The 13,579-nt window shown below is 42.4% G+C and overlaps 1 protein-coding gene across 4 annotated transcripts in view; it reads right to left on the bottom strand.

Moving 5' to 3' along the window:
- SIL1 (SIL1 nucleotide exchange factor) overlaps positions 1-13,579 on the bottom strand; it is a 256,472-nt gene that overhangs the window by 211,911 nt on the left and 30,982 nt on the right. The window lies entirely within an intron of this gene.

Below are 13,579 nucleotides of genomic sequence, written 5' to 3'. Positions count from 1 at the left end.
TTGAAGGGACATCAACAGAAGGGTGAGGCTTATTCCTAAAGATCAGAACATGCACTGAGAAAGGATAATGGAGGACTGGTAACAGACTGGCCTTGAGGACACAGCTGCTCACTGTGGTGATTATGGCCAAAGATCCTAGGGATATGGGGACAATAACTGTGGGTGGGGGGTGGGGAGAATGTCCAAAGTCGAAGTCTTAAAGGAACTATTCGTCTCTCTTTCATACAAGATGACTAAATAATAAGAGCCGTAAGATATACGTACATATGGAGAAGGAAATGGCAACCCACTCCAGTATTCTTGCCTGGAAAAGTCCATGGACTGAGGAGCCTGGCTGGCTGCAGTCCATGGGGTTACATGACTGAGCATGTGTGCATGAGGGTAGAGGGTCCCAGGTTGGTAGCAATAAACTGGTAGAACTAAAAAAAAAAAAAGATATACGTACATAAATAAGAATATTCACTGGGAATGTGGGGTTGGTAAATGCCAATTATTACATTTAAAATGGACAAACAAGGTCCTACTCTATAGCACAGCAAACTATATCCAATCCAATCTCCTGGTGAAACAGGAGGGAAGGGGGCAGAACACAACCTTTCGAAGAATGACAAAGCTATAAGTTGTAACAAAAACTGGTTAGAACCAATCAGGTCCAAGATGGTGGAAGATCTGACTTTCAGAAAACCTTGTAACACATTCAATTCAGTTCAGTTGCTCATTCATGTCCAACTCTTTGCAACCCCATGAATTGCAGCACACCAAGCCTCCCTGTCCATCACCAACTCCCAGAGTTTACCCAAATTCATATCCACTGAGTCGGTGATGCCATCCAACAATCTCATCCTCTGTCGTCCCCTCTGTGGCCACCCAAGACGGACGGGTCATGGTGGGGAGTTCTGACAAAACAAGGTCTATTGGAGAAGGGAACAGCAAACCACTTTAGTATTCTTGCCTCGAGAACCCCATGAAAACCATGAAAAGGCAAAAAGAGAGGACACTGAAAGATGAACTCCCCAGGTCGGTAGGTGCCCAACAGCTACTGGATAACAGTGGAGAAATACCTCCAGAAAGAATGAAGAGACAGAGCCAAAGCAAAAACAACACGCAGTTGTGGATGTGACTAGTGATGGAAGTAAAGTCCAATGCTGTAAAGAACAATATTGCATAGGAACCAGGAATGTTAGGTCCATGAATCAAGGTAAACTGTAAGTGGTCAAACAAGAGATGGCAAGAGTGAACAATGACATTTTAGGAATCAGTGAACTAAAATGGTCTGGAATGGGTGAATTTAACTCAGATGACCATTATATCGGGAGAAGGCAATGGCACCCCACTCCAGTACTGTTGCCCGGAAAATCCCATGGATGGAGGAGCCTGGTAGGCTGCAGTCCATGGGATCGCTAAGAGTCAGACACGACTGAGCGACTTCACTTTCACTTTCCACTTTCATGTACTGGAGAAGGGAAATGGCAACCCACTCCAGTGTTCTTGCCTGGAGAATCCCATGGACGGAGAAGCCTGGTAGGCTGCAGTCCATGGGGTCGCACAGAGCCGGACACGACTGAAGCGACTTAGCAGCAGTAGCAATAGCAGACCATTATATCTACTACTGTGGGCAAGAATCCCTTAGAAGAAATGGAGTAGCTCTCATAGTCAACAAAAGAGTCCAAAATGCAGTACTTGGATGCAATCTCAAAATTGACAGAATGATCTCCGTTCATTTCCAAGGCAAACCATTCGATATCACAGGAATCCAAGTCTATGCCCCAAACAATAATACTGAAGAAACTGAAGTTGAATGGGTCTATGAAGACCTACAAGACCTTCTAGAACTAACACCCAAAAAACATGTCCTTTTGATTATAGGGGACTGGAATGCAAAAGTAGAAGTCAACAGATACCTGGAGTAACAGGAAAATTTCACCTTAGAGTACAAAATGAAGCAGGGCAAAGGCTAAGAGAGTTTTGCCAGAGGAATGCACTGGTCAAAAAGCCCTTTTCCTACAACACAAGAGAACACTCTACACAGGGACATCACCAGATGGTCAATACCAAAATCAGAATGATTACATTCTTTGCAGCCAAAGACGGAGAAGAACTATACAGTTGGCAAAAACAAGACCGGGAGCTGATTGTGGCTCAGATCATGAACTCCTTATTGCCAAATTCAGACTTAAATTGAACAAATTAGGGAACACCACTAGACCATTCAGGTATGATCTAAATCAAATCCCTTATGATTATACAGTGGAAGTGACAAATAGACTCAAGGGATTAGATCTGATAGACAAGAGTGCCCGAAGAACTATGGACGGAGGTTGTACAGGAGGCAGTGATCAAGACCATCCTCAAGAAAAAACAATGCAAAAAGGCAAAATGGTTGTCTGAGGAGGCTTTACAAACAGCTGAGAAAAGAAGAGAAGTGAAAGGTAAAGGAGAAAAGGAAAGATATACCCATTTGAATGCAGAGTTCCAAAGAATAGGAAGGGGAGATAAGAAAGCCTTCCTCAGTGATCAATGCAAAGAAACAGATGTAAACAATAGAATACGAAAGACCAGAGATCTCTTCAAGAAAATTAGAGATACCAAGGGAACATTTCTTGCAAAGATGGGCCCAATAAAGGACAGAAATGGTATGGACATAGCAGAAGCAGAAGATATTAAGAAGAGATGGTAAGAATACACAGAAACTATATAAAAAATATCTTCATGACCCAGATAACCACGATGGGGTGCTCACTAACCTAGAGCCAGACATCCTTGAATGCCAAGTCAAGTGGGCCTTAGGAAGCATCACTACAAACAAAGCTAGTGGAGGTGATGGAATTCCAGTTGAGCTACTTCAAATCCTAAAAGATGATGCTGTTAAAGTGCTACATGCAATATGCCAGCAAATTTGGAAAACTCAGCAGGGGCCACAGGATTGGAAAAGGTCAGTTTTCATTCCAATACCAAAGAAGGGCAATGCCAGAGAATGTTCAAACTACCACACAATTCCACTCATTTCACACGCTAGCAAAATAATGCTCAAAATTCTCCAAGTCAGGCTTCAACAGTACATGAACCAAGAACTTCCAGATGTTCAAGCTGGTTTTAGAAAAGGCAGAGAAACCAGAGATCAAATTACCAACATACACTGCATGATAGAAAAAACAAGAGAATTCCAGAAAAACATCTACTTCTGCTTCACTGACTATGCTAATGCTTCTGACAGTGTGGATCATAACAAACTATGAAAAATTCTTAAAGAGATGAGAATATCAGACCACCTTACCTGTCTCCAGAGAAACCAGTATGCAGGTCAAGAAGCAACAGTTAGAACCAGACATGGAACAGACTGGTTCAAAACTGGGAAAAGAGAACGTCAAGGGTGTATCTTGTCACCCTGCTTATTTAACTTATATGCAGAGTACATCATGCGAAATGCTGGGCTGGATGAAGCACAAAGCAGAATCAAGACTGCAGGAAGAAATACAGATGACATTAGATACACAGATGATACCATTCTTATGGCAGAAAGTAAAGAAGAACTAAAGAGCCTCTTGATGAAAGTGAAAGAAGAGAATGAAAAAGTTGGCTCTAAACTCAACATTCAGAAAAACAAAGATCATGGCATCTGGTCCCATCACTTCATGGCAAATAGATGGGGAAACAGTGGAAACAGTGTCAGACTTTATTTTGGGGGTCTCCAAAATCACTACAGATGGTGACTGCAGCCATGAAATAAAAAGATGCTTGCTCCTTGGAAGAAAAGCTATGACCAACCTAGACAGCATATTAAAAAGCAGAGATATTATTTTGCCAACAAAGGTCCATCTAATCAAAGCTATGGTTTTTCCAGTAGTCATGTATGGATGTGAAAGTTGAACTATAAAGAAAGCTGAGTGCAAAAGAATTGATGCTTTTGAACTATGGTGTTGGAGTAGACTCTTGAGAGTCCCTTGGACTGCAAGGAGATCCAACCAGTTAGTCCTAAAGGAAAACAGTCCTGAATATTCATTTGAAGGACTGATGCTGAAGCTGAAGCTCCAATACTTTGGCCACCTGATGCGAAGAACTGACTCAATGGAAAAGACTCTGAGGCTGGGAAAGATTGAAGGCAGGAGAAGGGGATGACAGAGGATGAGATGGTTGGATGGCATCACCAACTCGATGGACATGAGTTTGAGTAAGCTCTGGGAGTTGGTGATGGACAAGGAAGCCTGGTGTGCTGCAGTCCATGGGGTCGCAAATAGTCGGACACGACTGAGCGACTGAACTGAATTGATAACTGAGTCACTTTGCTGTACAGCAGAGACTGGCACAACACTTAAAACAATTATATTTCAATAATAAAATTTTAAAATACCCCCCCTCGATAAAAGAATATTTACTAGGTACTAGGCACCAACTATGTCACTTTGCTGAGTGTCTGGCAAGCAAGATTTCATTTCAGCTCCATGGAAATTATTCCAGAAGATACAATTACCATTTTAAAGATAAGGAAGAAAACATATTGGTGAAAGTCTAGAAGCCCTCCAAAGATATCAGCTCCTAATTTTTGGAACCTGCAAATACACTTTATAAGAAAAAAAGGTCTTCACAGATGTGATTAAGCACCTTAAAACAATTATCTCAGATTATCTGAGTAGACCCTAAACACACAATCACAGTGTGATTCCTTACAATCACAATGTTCTTGTAAGAAAGAGACAAAGGGAGATTTGACACAGGCATGGAAGAGAAGGTGATGTGAAAACAGAGCAGAGGTTTGAAGATACTGAACGTAAAGAATGGAGTGATGTAGCCACAAGCCAATGAATGCCAGCAGCCACCAGAAGCTGGAAGAAGCAAGCAACAGATTCTGCCCCAGAGCCTTTGGAGGGAGTGCGGCCCTGCCAACATGTTGATTTCAGCCTAGTGATACTGACTTCAGACTTCTGCCCTCCAAAACTAGAAAAGACTAAATCTCTGCTGTTTCAAGTCATCTGGCTTATTTTAACCTTTTACAGCAGCCACGGGAAATTAACACACCCAGCTAGTAGTCAACAAAGTCAGCCTGTGAACCTGGGTCCTTGTGACTCCACGCCTGCACTTGAGCCCTATGCCTTGCTCCTCTTCTGCACACAGCCTCCCCAAGCCAGACCTGTGCGCTAACAGGAGACCCTGCCAACACTTGAAGCAATGGCCCTGACAGCTCCTCTATAGCAACGCCCCCAGAAAAGCCTCTCTTCCTCCTACTCCCACGTCACAGCAAACGCTTATCAGAGGCAAAAACGAACATTCGTTCCAATTACCAGGAATGGACAGAAACAGCCCACAGTCCAACGTTTTGATGAAAATGCAAACCAAAGTGTCTCACAAAGGTTTTCTTCTAATTGATTTGTTTGCACTTGACTGTTTTCCAGAACATCAAGAAGCTCCTAGCCTCTGTTGCTCTGCTCCATCTGGCCCACGATTTGTTCTTTCCCACACAAACACATTTGGGGAAGAGCATATCAGCTGCAAGAACTGTTCTCTGCTTTCTTGTTCACCACTTGATGACTTCTCAGGGACACAGAAGAAAGACTACCACACTGAGCCCCTCTGCTGAAGTCTTCAAGGTGAGTGTCGGTGTGAGCAGGCTGGCACAGAGGTGCCTCAAGTTAACCAATCCTGGAATTAACAAGCAAGCTAATAAACACATTGTCAAGGCAAAGGTACAGCATCCCCAAATGCACTTTTTGAACCTATTCTGACAAGTGCGGTGAGCTTTAATTATTTATAACACTGCAAAGTGCAGGTGGCAAAACAAAGCAGTGCATTTTAAAAATAATAATGTCCTGGTAATGGAGGACACTGTGACTGCTGTGTCTAGTAAATCTTTGCAGAGGAGCCAGTAATAAGGCTGGGTGTTTCTGGGAGAACAATCAACTGGCTGGATTAACAAAGGGGAAGACTTGGGATTTACTAATGTAGTAAAACAACAGGTAACTCATTACAGTACCCAACGTTCTCCTCTTTTTCTTTTTGTTAAATGTTTTTTCCTCTCCTTCAACCTATCTTCCATCAGAGTGTTTTGGGTTTTTGTTAGCAACTTCCTACCTATTGTCTCTTGCCAAGAAGTTTCAATCTAATATTCTATCAGTATCTTAAAATTACAGCTAACGTTTTACAAAGTATTTATTCACCAGACATTGGACTCACAACAGTCCTATTGACGTCAGAGGCATGATCGTTACCCTCCATTACGTTTCAGAAAGCTAAGACTCATGGGGTAAGGTCAGTTTTCCAAGGTCACAGAACTAATCAGTGACAAAGTCAGAATTCGAAAGCAGATCTGACTCCAAAGTGGTTTGGGATTTTTTTAGCAACTTCCTACCTATTGTCTCTTGCCAAGAAGTTTCAATCTAATAATCTATCAGTATCTTAAAATTACAGCTAATGTTTTACAAAGTATTTATTCACCAGACATTGGACTCACAACAGTCCTATGTCAGAGGCACCATTGTTACCCTCCATTATGTTTCAGAAAGCTAAGACTCATAGGGGTAAGGTCAGTTCTCCAAGGTCACAGAACTAATCAGTGACAAAGTCAGAATTCGAAAGCAGATCTGACTCCAAAGTCCAAGCTCTTACATATACCAAACTGCCAGCCTCCCCAAACAAACTGGAGGCCTAGAGATGATCTTAAGGAGATAAGACCATGTATCTTTGGCATGATGCTCCAACTGCTCAGAAAGCCTGGCAAAAACCGTCCAGAAAATTTCCTCTTTCCCCATTTCTCAGAGAGAATTATCTGGAAAATACAGTCAGTCCCAAAGAATCCTAGGGAGAATGCAAAGGAATATAAAAATGGAAAGTTTACCCTTCCCTAGACAACCCCAAACTCCTGGATTTAGCAGTATCTGAAGGGAGCCCACCTCAGCTCCTTCTACCTGCCTGAATATCAGCAAGCTGTCACCAGTAGGATCCTTATTCCACTATCAAGGGAATAACAGAGTCTCTAAGTCTTGGGAAGGAAACCAAAAACAAAGGCAAAAAGGAATGGAATAAGTAAGAAGAGAACAAAACTCAAACACCTATTTATTATGTCTCAGCAGGTTCTGGTTTTTTAAGCTTCTTTTTAAACTATTCTGGATCCAAATTCATTTTCTTTGCTTAGTCCTAATTATTGCTTCCGGAGAAGGCAATGGCACTCCACTCCAGTACTTTTGCCTGGGGAATCCCATGGACAGAGGAGCCTGGTAGGCTGCAGTCCATGGGGTCGCTAGAGTCGGACACAACTGAGCGACTTCCCTTTCACTTTTCACTTTCACGCATTGGAGAAGGAAATGGCAACCCACTCCAGTGTTCTTGCCTGGAGAATCTCAGGGACGGGGAAGCCTGGTGGGCTGCCGTCTATGGGGTCACACAGAGTCGGACACGACTGAAGTGACTTAGCAGCAGCAATTATTGCTTCAGCTCTCTTCAAATGGGCCCCCAAAGATGTTGAAAAAAGTAACTGAAAGGTCACCTCCTTCCAAGGGAACTTTAGGGACACTCCCTGACTTCTTGCTTTGAAATGCTATTTTGTAGCTTCATATGACCTAAATCAAATCTCTTATGATTATGCAGTGGAAGTGAGAAATAGATTTAAGGGACTAGATCTGATAGATAGAGTGCCTGATGAACTATAGACTGAGGTTAGTGACACTGTACAGGAGACAGGGATCAAGAACATCCCCATGGAAAAAAAATGCAGAAAAGCAAAATGGCTGTCTGGGGAGGCCTTACAAATAGCTGTGAAAAGAAGAGAAGCGAAAAGCAAAGGAGAAAAGGAAAGATATAAGCATCTGAATGCAGAGTTCCAAAGAGTAGCAAGAAAAGATAAGAAAGCCTTCCTCAGTGATCAATGCAAAGAAATAGAGGAAAACAACAGAATGGGAAAGACTAGAGATCTCTCCAAGAAAATTAGAGATACCAAGGGAACATTTCATGCAAAGATGGGCTCAATAAAGGACAGAAATGGTATGGACCTAACAGAAGCAGAAGATATTAAGAAGAGGTGGCAAGACTACACAGAAGAACTGTACAAAAAAGATCTTCACGACCCAGATAATCATTATGGTGTGATCACTCACCTAGAGCCAGACATCCTGGAATGTGAAGTCAAGTGGGCCTTAGAAAGCATCACTACGAACAAAGCTAGTGGAGGTGATGGAATTCTAGTGGAGCTATTCCAAATCCTGAAAGATGATGCTGTGAAAGTGCTGCACTCAATATGCCAGCACATTCGGAAAACTCAGCAGTGGCCACAGAACTGGAAAAGGTCAGTTTTCATTTCAATCCCAAAGAAAGGCAATGCCAAAGAATGCTCAAACTACCACACAATTGCACTCATCTCACATGCTAGTAAAGTAATGCTCAAAATTCTCCAAGCCAGGCTTCAGCAATACGTGAACCACAAACTTCCAGGTGTTCAAGCTGGTTTTATAAAAGGCAGAGGAACGAGAGATCAAATTGCCAACATCCTCTGGATCATCGAAAAAGCAAGAGAGTTCCAGAAAAACATCTATTTCTGCTTTATTGACTATGCCAAAGCCTTTGACTGTGTGGATCACAATAAACTGGAAAATTCTGAAAGAGATGGGAATACCAGACCACCTGACCTGCCTCTTGAGAAATCTGTATGCAGGTCAGGAAGCAACAGTTAGAACTGGACATAGAACAACAGACTGGTTCCAAATAGGAAAAAGAGTACGTTAAGCCTGTATAGTGCTTATTTAACTTGTATGCAGAGTACATCATGAGAAACGCTGGACTGGAAGAAACACAAGCTGGAATCAAGATTGCCGGGAGAAATATCAATAACCTCAGATATGCAGATGACACCACCCTTATGGCAGAAATGAAGAGGAACTCAAAAGCCTCTTGATGAAAGTGAAAGAGGAGAGTGAAAAAGTTGGCTTAAAGCTCAACATTCAGAAAATGAAGATCATGGCATCTGGTCCCATCACTTCATGGGAAATAGATGCGGAAACAGTGTAAACAATGTCAGACTTCGTTTTTTTAAAAAGGGCTCCAAAATTACTGCAGATGGTGACTGCAGCCATGAAATTAAAAGACGCTTACTCCTTGGAAGAAAAGTTATGACCAACCTAGATAGCATATTGAAAAGAAGAAACATTACTTTGCCAACAAAGGTCCGTCTAGTCAAGGCTATGGTTTTTCCAGTGGTTATGTACGGATGTGAGAGTTGGACTGTGAAGAAAGCTGAGTGCTGAAGAATTGATGATTTTGAAATGTGGTGTTGGAGATGACTCTTGAGAGTCCCTTGGACTGCAAGGAGATCCAACTAGTCCATTCTGAAGGAGATCAGCCCCGGTGTTCTTTGGAAGGAATGATGCTAAAGGTGAAACTCCAGTACTTTGGCCATCTCATATGAAGAGTTGACTCATTGGAAAAGACTGATGCTGGGAGGGATTGGGGGCAGGAGGAGAAGGGGACGAAAGAGGATGAGATGGCTGGATGGCATCACCGACTTGATGGATGTGAGTTTGAGTGAACTCTGGGAGATGCTTATGGACAGAGAGGCCTGGTGTGCTGCGATTCGTGGGATCGCAAAGAGTCGAACACGACTTAGCAACTGAACTGAACTGAAGCTAATATGCTATTTAATCAGGTAAAGGGTTCTCCCTTCCCCCTGGCTACAAGGCTCACCAGGATGAGTGAGGCAAGGGGGAAGAATGAAGGTACCAAGAAAGAAAAGCCCCATTTCCTTATTTAGCAGCACATGCACAAAACAGGCTGCCAAATTCTACCCAAATCTACTGACAACATCAAATTCCAAAGCTACATGTCACTGTCATTCTAATGGGGGAGGGATCAGTAAGGTGTTGGGAGATGAGGAACTGGGGTGGCCAAGAAAGAGAATGGAGAAGAAATATAAACCATAAATTAGGGCCAGAGACCCTGCTGCTTCTCCAGCTAAGAGCTGGCAATGAAGGACTGAATCAACTTTCTAGGTAAGACCATGAAAGACAATGTTAAAATAAATTGAGAGAGAAAAAGGAAAAAGATCAGAGGAGAAAAGGAGAGTCTCACTGCACCAGGTTTGCAATTTGTCTTTTCTCAGAGCTGAGGCTGTGAGTAACAGGTTTTTTAAGGTTTATTTTAAGAGCTTTGAGGTCTTCTGGGGAAAAAAGAAAAACTTGCTAATTCTACCTTTCTCAAAGTCTGTCTCCTGAATTTTGCTGTAATGGAGGTTATTTGCATGAAACAAGATGGATTCCTCTTAGAGAAATGTCCATTCCTGAAAAAAAAGAACGTGTTCACGTGTGTGCACGCACGCATGTGTAAGAGAGCAGAGACATTTGAGAACTGTGTACACAGCAGTTGATTATTCTATCAGATACACAGGTGAAGAAGGATTGGGAGGCCTGACCCTCCAAATCCTTGTGAACACAAAGACTGGCAACTGGTTTTAAAGAAGTTCTCACTTGGAACTTAAGGACAGACAATCAATGCAAATCAAAATAAAAAGAGATATGAGTTGGTTTACTTTTTAACCAAACAATAACAACAACAACAAAACCTCAATCTAAAAAAAAAAAAGAAATAGGTACCCTGATAAGCTATCTGAAACAGGCCATCATCACCACCCCTAGCCTGGGGACTCACTGGCTGATGCACCTTTAAATGATCCAGGACTATGGATGACAGTGAACGTGGGGTGGGAGAGGGTAACAGTGCATTTTGCCCATCCCAACCACATTTCTACAATCACACGCACACATACAACCCTTACATAGCCTGGGGGAAAAGGAGACAGAGCCTATGTGTTACCTACAATCCTGGCCAGAAGAAAGCTGTTAAAATTCTGAAAGAAAATACTCCTTTGAACAAGAATTGTGGAAACAACAGGAGGACCAGGATATAGCACAAGTGAGAGAAGATTAAAGGAACAGAGATCATCATTTAGCTCAGAAAAGACTGAAGGGAGAGGTGAAAGAAGTGAGGAGTAATAATAATTTCTCAGCCCAGAGAAAAACTACCTTTTGGTACCAGAATCTTCAAATACTTGTCTTGCTGACATATAGCTGAAATTCTTGCATTAAAACAACAACCACCAAAAAAAAAAAAGTAAAGAGGAATTCACTAAAAGTGGACTTCTAAATAAATTTAAACATAAAGATTACCCCAGATGGATAGAGGATGGTCAGTAATGATAGCAAGTTAAGATACTGACTTAGTAGTAACAAGTGTGACCAAATACCCCGAATTAACCACAAGTCTAAGTCCTTCAAAGAAGGAAAATAAGCAAAGGAGAGAACTGACAAAGAGCTACCCAATGTCTTCCTTTTCTGAGCTTTATAAATAGTGAAGAGTCAACAATATCTAAAGCAAGGTAAGATAACCATGTACTTAGAGACAAGGAGAAAGAAAAGGCAGCTTTAGCTGGGAGAAAGGGAGTCTTGGAAATGAGTAGAGACCAGTACTTGTAGGGCGGCTAGTGCTGTGGCGGCAGCGGCGGCTGCTGCTAAGTTGCTTCAGTCATGTCCAACTCTGTGAGACCCCAGAGATAGCAGCCCACCAGACTTCCCCACCCCTGGGATTCTCCAGGCAAGAACACTGGAGTGGGTTGCCATTTCCTTCTCCAATGCATGAAAGTGAAAAGTGAAAGTCAAGTCGTTCAGTCGTGCCCAACTCTTAGAGACCCCATGGACTGCAGCCCACCAGGCTCCTCTTGTCCATGGATCCTCCAGGCAAGAGTACTGGAGTGGGGTGCCATTGCCTTCTCCGACTTGTAGGGCTACCGTTCTCAATAAACACAGAACCTTTCTGGGATTTAAGCCCATGTCTGCTGGCTTACTCCGCTCAAGACACCCTTTCCTGCTCATGTTCATGCCTATGATTTCATTCTCTAAGTCCAGGAGCACTCTAAATCTTTGAGCACTAGTAACATTTAGGACCCAAACATTTACAAAGATGACTGCATTTCTGCTCCTTTCTTACTATAGGAGCTTGGAGAGCATTCTTAGCAAAGCAAAGCAGGACTGCCTAGGACTTACCAGGTGGGCACACCAGCAATGAGCCCACAGCCCCCGCAGCTCCGCAGGCTACAGGCCATCTACAAGGGAAACAGTTAACTGGTCCAGGTCTCTCTCATATCACTAATAATTGCCACGGGAAAAAAAAAAAAAAAAAAACAGGCCACTGTCAGAAAGAAAAAAAGCAATATTCCCTGACTGTTCCACCTGCTACTTACTCACATTCTGTGAATTTGTATCTATCTGGCCATCATCAATTTGTCAATTCTTGTCTAATGCCCCTGGCTAAGTACTTAGGTAGTACTGCAAAAATTCTCAGTAGAAAATCAGAGTGAGATAAAGTCGCCATCCTGGCAAGCTTCTGTGTTTGTTTTTATTCCAAGCAAATGCACTAAAGCCTGCTTCCTTATAACAGAAAACCTAAAAATCAATGCCCAAAGCCCAGTAACTACAAACTCCTCTTTCCAATAACAAAATGCCAGGAAGAAACAAAGCCACATAAAATGAAGCCAGAGAAAAATAGCCTCCCTCTAGAAAGTTCCAATTAATGGTTGAGGGGAAGTGGGAAGACACTTAATAAGTAATGAACAAGAAAGAAAATCACCTTGATTACATTTACTTTGGAAACAAAGCGGTATGAACACGAGCACCTGTGTACCCAGTCAGCGTAATAACAAAATCCATTCTCATTCACAAGCTCATTCATTCAATAAATGCTGTTTGATCATCTATTACTATATGCCAGGAACCGTTCTTACCACTGGAAATACAACTGTGCACATGACTGAGAGCAGCTGTTCTCATCTGAATGCAAAGGTCCAAAGAACAGCAAGGAAAGATAAGAAAGCCTTCCTCAGTGATCAATGCAAAAAATAGAGGAAAACAACAGAATGGGAAAGACTAGAGATCTCTTCAAGAAAATTAGAGATACCAAGGGAACATTTCAGGCAAAGATGCGCGCAATAAACGACAGAAATGGTATGGACCTAACAGAAGCAGAAGAGATTAAGAGGAGGTGGCGAATACATGAAGAACTATACAAAAAAGATCTTAATGACCCAGATAACCACAATGGTGTGATCACGCACCTACAGCCAGACATCCTGGAGTGTAAAGTCAAGTGGGCCTTAGGAAGCATCACTACAAACAAAGCTAGTGGAGGTGATGGAATTCCAGCTAACCTAATTCAAATCCTAAAAGATGATGCTGTGAAAGTGCTGCACTCAATACGCCAGCAAATTTGGAAAACTCAGCAGTGGCCACAGAACCGGAAAAGGTCAGTTTTCATTTCAATCCCAAAGAAGGGCAATGCCAAAGAATACTCAGACTACCACACAATTGCACCCATTTCACACACTAGCAAAATAATGCTCAAAATTCTCCAAGCCAGGCTTCAACAGTACGTGAACCGAGAACTTCCAGACGTTCAAGCTAGATTTAGAAAAGGCAGAGGAACCAGAGATCAAATTGCCAACATCCGCTGGATCATCGAAAAAGCAAGAGAACTCCAGAAAAACATCTGCTTCACTAACTACGCTAAAGCTTCTGACAGTGTGGATCGTAACAAACCATGGAAAATTCTGAAAGAG

The sequence above is a fragment of the Bos indicus x Bos taurus genome, chromosome 7, assembly GCF_003369695.1.
Source record: "Bos indicus x Bos taurus breed Angus x Brahman F1 hybrid chromosome 7, Bos_hybrid_MaternalHap_v2.0, whole genome shotgun sequence".
Taxonomy (NCBI): Eukaryota; Metazoa; Chordata; class Mammalia; order Artiodactyla; family Bovidae; genus Bos; species Bos indicus x Bos taurus.
Note: the sequence above shows the minus strand (reverse complement) of the source record. Positions and strands in the feature narration are given on the sequence as shown.